The sequence below is a fragment of the Enhydra lutris genome, unplaced genomic scaffold (assembly GCF_002288905.1).
Source record: "Enhydra lutris kenyoni isolate GAN:26980312 unplaced genomic scaffold, ASM228890v2 scaffoldscaffold36, whole genome shotgun sequence".
Taxonomy (NCBI): Eukaryota; Metazoa; Chordata; class Mammalia; order Carnivora; family Mustelidae; genus Enhydra; species Enhydra lutris.
Genome location: NW_019154120.1, coordinates 16694650 through 16703719, shown reverse-complemented (window position 1 = coordinate 16703719; position 9070 = coordinate 16694650).

Genomic DNA, 9070 nt, shown 5'->3' with positions numbered 1-9070 from the left:
CAGGGGCCTGGATTTCCTCACATGCATTCCCCGAGGCAGCGGGAGCTGGGAAAGGCCAGGATGGCTACAGCGGAGACGTCTCTCTTCTGAAAACAGAGCGCAGAGTTCTGTGGGCCGGGGCAGGCGGAGGCAGGATGCTCTGTCTCCCAAAAACGAAGGGACATGCCTACATTTTCAGACCCACAGCTCCTCGGGCACTTGCCTTGGATTGGGATCGGACCAACTTGGGCTTAAATGATTGAAAGAATAGATGGTCTTTGGGCATAAATAAAAGTAAATGAATTCGAGCCTGAAATAAGTCTAAAGTGGATTGAAAGTGTTAAGTAAAGAATGCATCTCATCTGTAACTGGTTTATTGAAATTCCTAAATTGGTTGAGGACAGAAAGTGGTCTTTTAACTTTTGTTGAGCTGTGCCCGGCCCCCCTACCCCCCTTTTTTGGTTGTGGCTCCTTTCATGAAATGTTGGTCAAATTTGAACTTTCTAGATACCTTTGGGATTTAAGACCAAGTCCTGTTCATTTAACCTTGAACTTGATTTAAATCTTGGCCAGGGCTGGGGGCCTGGCTGTTGGAAAGGAGCTGGGGTCTGGAGCTGAGCATCCTCTACCCCCCGCCTCTACCAGTTCAAGCTTCTGGGGTGGGCTGGCATGAGGCAGGAGGTGTGAGGACTGGCCTTGGTGACATCCACGTGTCTGAGCGGGGAGGGGTCCCCAGCACTCCTCTTCCTTCTATGCCCCTTCACATGCAAACACCTCCATGGTCTGTCCCCATCTTCTTCCCAGGGATGAGAAACATGGTTCCTCAGGCTCCGAGGGAGAGGCTGCTCTCGCTGGCTCTCTGATGTCATCATCACAGGTGTTCGTCTTTCCATGTAAGTATGTCCCCTCTCTTGAGGGCACGCGTGCCAAGCACCATGTCTCCTTCCTCATGGGGTTGGGGTGTGTAGGTGGGAAAGGAAGCAAATCATACTCTCAGAGTACTCCCCCAAGGATGCCGGGTCCTTGGCCTTGCTCATGGGGAGTAACCACGCCCACCTGGGGGTCCTAAAGCTCAGCACCTGGCAAGGGAACAGCTGTCCTCTTTCCTTCCTGTGAGCGCCCCACACTGCCATAGCTATTCCCTTTGGAGCTCCCTCTCACCTGGCTTTAGTATGGGGAGCTCCTCTCCTCATCCCTATATGTAGGGGATCACCTGACCTCCAGAACTCGGTCTTTTCTACAGGCTGTCTGTGCCTCCCCCTCCCCCCACCCACTTCTCCCACAGCCCGGGTTGGGTGGGAGTCAGCGGGGCCGGCACCGTTCTGAGCAAGAGCTGCTCCCACGGCCCTGTGCAGAGGTGGCTGTTGCTTAGCTACTTGAAGACGCTCACTTTGGGGGCGCCTGGTGGCCTCAGGCCATTAAGCGTCTGACGCTTGATTTTGGCTCAGGTCATGATCTCAGGGGCATGGGATCGAGCCCCGTGTAAGGCTCCAAGCTCAGCACAGTCTGCTTGTCTCTCTCCCTCTGCTCCTTCCCTCGCTCTCCCTCTCCCTCTTTCTAAAATAAATAAATAAAATCTTTAAAAAAAAACGCTCACTTTAGAATGTGGGGGTTCCTGATGCATTCTCTCTTCAGCTTTGGGCCAAAACACAATTTTGGCTCAATAGGAAAATTCCATTTCCTGGGCAGGCCTTGCAGCTTGCGAAAGCCACCCGTAAACACATACTTGGTGCAGAAGAGGCAGCAGAAAGTTTCTAAGAGGCCTTGTTCTCACGGCTTGTGTGGAGGTGGTTGTTTTCCTTAAAAGGGATGAGAGTCAAAATAAATGGACGGTGTTAATTGTAAAATTCAAAATTTGTAAAATTCCCCTTGGGGGAATTCTGCACAGGAAAAAATTTAAAAGGGGCTGGGGCTTCGGTGTGTATGGACACAGGTTTGGGATTTCATTCACTAGACTGTAATCCCAGACGCCGGGGCCCAGGACTGTCTTGAGATCTGTTACATTTGCGGTGCTCACCAGTGTATGTCCCACAGAGAGCAGCTGATACATATTTTTTTGAAGAACTGAATGAACAGAATAACTTGGGACCCCCAGTGGCTGTATCCTTAGCGACTGGTTGTTTCCTGCTAAATGTTTTCTGAACTCTAACGGTGCCCCGGTGCTGTTCCAGGCTCCCCAAGAGCTAAGAAGATGGTTAAAATTCCTGTCCTCAAGAAGCTTTTGACCAAGGGCAGGAGACAGAGTGGCACAACTACCTACCTTTAAAGTCTCCAGATTCTATTAGGGAGAAAGTGACCACCCTGTCTTTGAAGCCAGGAAGGAGTCGGGGTGGGGCAGGGAAGCCCCTTGGCATAAGTCCTATGACCCAGATTGTGTCAAGTGAAGCTGGGTCTTTCATGTTCTCCCCAGTATGACATGCGTGTCACCTAGCTGGTAACGGCAGGGACTCAGAAATCCTCACCTTCACGACGATGGTGAGAGGAGACGATAGTCACTGGCCTGCAAGAGATGGTGCATTTGAAATCACAATGTTCATGGGTTGTCTTGCCTTCTCATAACCTGCCCTCCTTCCCCGGGGATCTCCCGTCATGCCTACCTCTAGCTCTCAGGTTAGGCTTGTTCCCCCCCCATTATATCTCACCAATTCCCCCAAATTGTTTTCTGTTGGGTCTTCACATGGAATCAGGTGACTCATTTCTCCACATACCCGCTGGTTAGGGAAGACTCTGGCTCTCACAACCGAAAGTGGTAGCCTGGGTGAATCCTTAGGAAGGGAAAGCAGTGGTGAGCATTTCAGCCTTGATGCAGACCCATGGGTGTGGGTGGTTTGGTATTTTGGGTAGTCAGTGGTGTATCCCCATTCTCTCAGAGGGGGGCCCTTCACTCCTCCAAGGTCCCTTCCATGTACCCGGGATCCTCCCCACCCCCACTACCCCTTAGCCTTGAGTGAGCCTGGGACAAATCTCCCTTGAGAACAGTAACCAGATTCCTTGGTCTCATGGGGGGCCTTTGGGAATCAAGTAAAAGGCACGAAAGGGCCTGAATTGCCTGGGAGTTGCCTCTGGATCTCTCTGTCAGCTGGGTGCAGCCCCCCGGGCTCATCTGGCCATGGACAGACCATTGAATGGAACTTCAAGTCCCAGAGTCAGGGAACTGAGCCAAGGAAGAACCAGGTGCCACCAAGTGGGTTGGTTACCCAAGAAAACTCACTAAGAGAAAATGCTTCCCTACCCCACGCACAGATTTTATCTTTGGTGGTAGGATGTAGCTCCGAAAGCCAGTCCCCCGGGGCTACATTTGTTTGCTTGGAACAACCAAGCCAAATCGTGTCAATTTAAAGGCTTTCCTCCCACCTCGCATGAATATTTATACATCAAGTGTGTACCCATCAGGCGAGTGGCACTGGATCTCAGCAGCCGACTGTGCCACAGACTCAGCCCTGGAAGAAAAAATGTACTTGGCTGCTGTCCTAGGAAGGCCGTTTTGAAGGGACCTCTTTTTGAAATGTTCTCCACCTGCTATTTCCTTTCTGAATAATCTGAGCCTAATTCAATTTGTGGCACCTTTCTCTCTTCCAGATTTTTGCAACAGGCAATTTACCCACATCTGGCTCTCTCAAATCCTGTACATGTTCTGTGGGGTTTGGCTGAGACTTTTACGGAGCTGTAAATCAATGACCTTGCTGGAACCCCGGAGACGTGTTCCACATTACATGGTCTTTCGGTTACAAGGCACGACGGCAACCTTGCAAGATGCCATGCGTTATCTCCGGAATGCTGGGGGTGGAAAGGTCGACAGCCTTCTCTGAGCTGACTCAGGGCAGATCCATCTCACTGCTGTGTTACTGTCGGGGAGAAGGCAAAGCACAGAGAGCCAAGAACACCCATGCATTCTAGTTAAAAACAAAACAAAACAAAACACCCAAACAACAAAACTTGACTTTGGAAACAGTCCCCGTCCTCCTATATCATAAAAACTATTTATAAAGCCAAGTATGACTCCATAGATAGGACTTCCCTTCTGTTTTAATGATTTCCCCACCCAGCTCCCACTCCCAGTGCGGTTGGCAGGGATGCTCAAGACAGATGCTGATATAAAGCCACAGGAAAACAGACCGGAGGAGAAGTGAGAATGGAAAACGTTGTCCCTTGCTGGAAATGGACGAGAATCAGAGTGTCTGAATTACCTGGGGATGCTGGTGAAGACTGCCCCGCAGGGAACAGGAGCCAAATGATACTTAAGCGGAGTGACAACGAGCTAAACTGACTTCATTATTTCCCTCCCATGCCTGGGAACCGGCCTCCCAAAGATTAGCAACCTGTGCCGTGGCCAGGGCCCATGGAGGGAGGGAGGAAGTAAAATGGGCAAAGCTTTTGTCTGCGACCCTCCCATATTCTCCGCCAGGGGCGTCACTTTCCTCCCTCCAGATGTTTTCTTTCTTCCTCATCTGGCCATTGACTTGATTCCTGATACAATGTTAATGCAGAGACAGGTTTTACTTGATGCTATCTTGGGCTGTGCCAGTTTCCAGGGAAACCACATACATGTGTATTTAAAAATTACCTGGCACAAAGGATTGGATAATTGAACTATGAAAGCCATATTTGCATTCCTGATTCCTGTTGGAGTTCTCAGTGAATCTGATTCTCTCCTGCTCCCATCCAAAGTCCAGAGCAGATACTAACTGCGTGACAAATGAGAGTTTTTGTTAGCCGCAGTGCAGTTCCCGGCTCAGCAGGAGTGAACGCAAATTCAGACTCCGTACTGGTACTGCCCACGGGCACTGAATGAAAATCCTCATTTTCATCAAGTCCCCAGATGATTCTTATGCAAAGTCAAGTTTGAGAAGCACTGGTTAAGCAAGTGGGTTTCCAACTGTGGGCTGCTCTATTAATAAGTCCTGGAATCAACTTGGTGATTTTGACCAGGATTAAAAAAAATTGACAGCCTATAAGAGAAGATACAAGAGTGCATCATACATAGGAAGGGTAAATATTGAGAAACTTGTTTCAATTGTAATACTGGGCCATTGTGTGAAATGTGTGGTGCCTCCCGTCCTTCGTGGGTCATCGTCAAAAGCACGTGGAAACCGCTGGTCTCACGGTCCTGCTGGCTACCTGCGCCGTCTAAGCTTTACCTTTCCATCAAGTTCACACCTCAGACAAGTATCTGCAGCTCTTCAACTGCAGATATATCTGAAGGAAACATGCTTTCTTATGTTCCCTTTTACCATGAACTTTTATAAGAAATGGTTATGTGTGTTGATCAATGACTATTTAGTAAGGACTCACTGGATATATTCCTTCTAGAAAAAAAAAAATCCCTCCTGAATGATAGCGTGTTTCCTTTTACTAATGTATTATTTAATCTATGATATATAATTTTTGAGTCTTGACTCCTTGTTTTCTTTGGGCTGTTTCTAGCACTGAATATAGTAACTTCGTTCTCCTTTCATAATTTCCTCAAATATGTATCCATATCTTATAGTCTCACTGTGTGCACTTGCCAGTCACCTCATATGGGAAGGTCAGAAAGGTAGTCAATCCAATACAGACTAACACGCAGCCCCCCACCCTCTGTACTACAGAGGACTATTCTGTGAAGCCATGTGTGATTCCAGCATGGGGAGAGAATGTGGGGCTGGGCAGCTGAGCTGTGTGTATCCTACATGGTAAATATGACAGACAGTTCATCTGACGCCTGTGTGTGTGATGGACATTTTAGTTTTGTGACCTTGGGCAAGCTATTTGACCTCGCCGTGGAGGCATACATTAGGGATAATAAAAGTATCCACCCTATAGGGTTTTGTAAAGACAAAATTTAATATAAAAAATATTGATTGGACTTCCACCATAGCTGGGCATGGTGGGAGATGCTGGGAATACAGTCCCAAGGAAAGAGACTGTTGCTGCCCCCAAGGGGTTTCCAGTCTCTCAAGGGAGCAGACAAGAGCCAAGCAGCAAGTCTCACAGAGGCGGTCAAGAAACAAGGCACTTACTTCTACAGCCTCCTAGTGAGTTTCCCTTTTCCCATCCTCACCTTTTCCAGAACCGTCCACGGGTCCAGAAAGAAATACTGAGTCCTAACGGAGGGCCTTAAGGTTCCACCTGGACTGTGGCTCCAAGGTATTTCCTACCACTTCTCAGCTTGTGTATTTGTCCCAGCCACAATGAGCTCATTGGTACTTTTTGAGCACACCAAGGAGGTCTGCCTGAGGGTTTCATTCTGATCTCTGTGTGGGTCATTTCTCCTCAACATCTCCCTGTGGCTCACCTCTCCCTTCATTCAGGTCTCTGCTCACAACTCCTTTGCTGGTGAGGTCTTTCCAGAAGATCACATCTGAAGTATAGATTCCCCCCCCCCCTCTACCGCTCTCTATTCTTCTACCCTGCTTTATTTCCCCCTATGGCCCTTTCTAACAGACACATAACTGTAATGGAAGATTTTATGTGTCCACTTGGCGAGGCCCCAGGACCCAGATATTTGGTCAAACATTATCCTAGGTGGTTGCTGCAAAGGTATTTTTTTTAAAGATGAGATTAACATGTAAATTGGTAGACTGCACAAAGCAGATTGTCCTTCATAATGTGGGTGGGCCTCATCTAATCAGTTGAAGGCCTTCCCAGAAAAATACTGTCCTACCCCAAAGAAGGAATTTATAGTAGACTACCTTTGGACTCCAACTGCAACACCACCTCTTCCTGGGGTCTCCAGCCTGCCAGCCTACCCTACTGACTTTGGACTTGTCAGCCTCTCCAGTCACATAAGTCGACTCTTAAAGTAACTCTGTGTAAATACATATACATTTATACTTTCACACACACACACACACACACACACACACACACACACACACACACACACACATACACCACACATACCTCCCCCAATACCTACCTATCTCTACAGACATATTCATCATATTGGTTCTGTTTCTCTGGAGAACCTGGACTAATACCTATTATCTATTTGTCTGCCTGGACCAAAAGTCACCTCTGTGAGAGCAGGAACCTTTATCACTACTCTACCCTTGCCCCTCAATAAATTTTTATTGAAGTGGGCAAGAATTTCAGATTTGAGAAGATGCTATTGAAGGAAATAAGCTGGGTGATAAAAGCCAAGGGTTAGGCTGAACATTTCCTTCTTGCACTTGGTTCAGTGGTATTCCTCCCACTCCCTGAAGTTCATGTACACCTGGAACCTGAGAATGTGACCTTACTTGCAAATAGGGTCTTTGCAGCTATACTTGAGATGAGGCTGTTGGATAATGAGCTCTCATCTAATTAGTGTCTTTATAAGAAGAGAAAACAGGGGCACCTCAGTGTCTCAGCTGGTTAAGCATTTGACTCTTGATTCCAGCCCAGGTCATGATCTCAGGGCCATGAGTTTGAGCCCCATGTCCAGTTCTGCACTGGGTGTGAAGCCTGCTTGACATTCTCTTCCTCTCCCTCTGTACCTCCCTTCTCCCTCCCCACCCCGCACCCCACTTTTGCTCCCATGCTCTTAAAAGAAAAAAAGAGAAAAGAAAATATAGACACAGAAAGCACAGACAGGAGAATATCCCATGAAGATGGAGAGACAGAGAAGTGGAGGGAGAGCAGCATGGGATGCGTGAGGCAGGAGCACCAAGGATGGCCAGCAGCCCTGGGCAGCCACAGATAAGTGTGCACAGCCGCCTCGCAGCCTCCAGGAGGAGCTGACCCTGCCAGCACCTCTTCCAAGGCCAGCCTCTGGAATGGTGAGAGGAGAGATCGCCAAAGGCTGTGGGTCCAACTCCCAGGTGCGGTGTTCTGCATCGGCAGTCCCAGTCCGAGCAAGTGACAGCGTCCCCACCTCCCGTCTCCACCACAGCCCCAGAACCCTGCCATTCAGCACCCCCTCGCAGAGTTGCCTTTCCCTGTGCCCACCGCAGCCGCCCAGCTGCTGAGGGCAGGTGCCCACCTGGCCACCTGTCACCTTGGAGCTGCACGTGAACAGGATGAGAAACCACACACGGAGCTGGGGTAGGGGGTGGGGATATTTCAAAAGCGCTGCGAGCTGCTTTGCAACTTGCAGGGTCCGGGTGTGGGGAGGCAACTAGCTCCCAGTTCTGCCCAAAACAAGACCTGAGTGCATGGGGTGACCAGCCAACCACAGGGATGGGCTGTCTAGAGGCGGCGAATGGGAGTGGTCACTCATCTCAGGTCGCAAGCTGCTGTTTAAATTAAGAAGACTGCAGAAATCCTCTATGAGGCAGTCTCCCAGATTTCCCTGGGCTTGTTTCCCCTACGGGATGCGTGAGGCTTTTCTTGGCCAGGGCTGGAGGCCCTGGGGGGCTGTGGTATGGGTGCCGCGCTGACTCTGGCGGGGAGGCTGGGAGCACGGGGCGGCTCCTGCTGGCTCGGGCTGGGACTGGCTCTCGAAGCACTTTTCTTTCCCAGGGCTTATCACAGTTTGTAATTGCATGTTTTTGTGATTAATGGATTTTGCCTGGGAGGATCCTTGTCCGTGTTGCCAGATTCCCAGGAGGATGGGGATTAGGGCTTCTTGCTGCCTGCTATGTCTGCGGAGCAGGGCAGCTGGCACAGCTGGGCACAGCTTACCAGCGTTTGATAAGTATTTGTGGAAGGAAAAGGAGCTGTAGAAATCCAGGCCAGCTTCAGGATGTTAAACCCTGCTGAGTGCTAGCAATCTCTTGGAGGTATCCTCCCTTTTTATGGGAGAACTCCACCTCCCCTGGGGCCTGACTGATGACAATTCCCTTTTTCTTGTCTTCACCGAGGAGACCTCAGCTACCAACTCAAGGGGATGCCTCCCCCCTCTTTTCCTTTCTCTTTCCTTTTTAGGTAGTCAATTTTTTTTTTTTCCCCTTCAAAGGCAACCTTATGAGGAATTCTAATCCAGAACCAACTGAAAGCAGAGTTGCTCACAGCAACTCTGGAGGAGGGAACGGGACCTTCACAGGCCTCCCCTCTGTGAGCTCCTGAGGCTTCTCCGATGATCCCTAGAGAGAGCTCCGGTTGGAAAAGCCCACCCCGGAATGGGGAGGGGTGTGCAAAGGATCCTCCCCAGCTGGAGACACGGGCCTTTGAGACTCAGAATCAGTGGAAC